Source organism: Charadrius vociferus, unplaced genomic scaffold, assembly GCF_000708025.1.
Source record: "Charadrius vociferus isolate BGI_N301 unplaced genomic scaffold, ASM70802v2 scaffold711, whole genome shotgun sequence".
Lineage (NCBI taxonomy): Eukaryota > Metazoa > Chordata > Aves > Charadriiformes > Charadriidae > Charadrius > Charadrius vociferus.
Genome location: NW_009646852.1, coordinates 852,672 through 853,035, shown reverse-complemented (window position 1 = coordinate 853,035; position 364 = coordinate 852,672).

Sequence of the window (364 nt, the reverse complement as noted above, 5' to 3'; positions counted from 1 at the left end):
ACAGCTAGGCATGGGGGGGTGTCCACCCCACACGGGCCAGGGGTGGGAGGAGGGATGAGGGGCTGCTTCCCCCTGCCCTGGGGTGTTCCTGAGGTGCCATAGAGACGTGGGGGTCCCTGGGGGCCCAAAACACCCAGCAGCTCAGGGTGGCGGGGCCAGCCGAGCAGGGGCCGAGCCTTCCATTGCCATTTCGGGGTCGGAACGGTGGGATCCGGCTTTGCTGTGCTCCAGCCGGAGTGGCTGGCGGTGACGCCGCCCCAGTTGCTGACTGGTTTTACTGGGTGGCTGGAGGGAGGTTTCACAGGGTGCTGGCGGGCGGGCGGGGGGGGGGCCCCCCCCCCCGGGGGCCGGAGGGCCCCCCCCG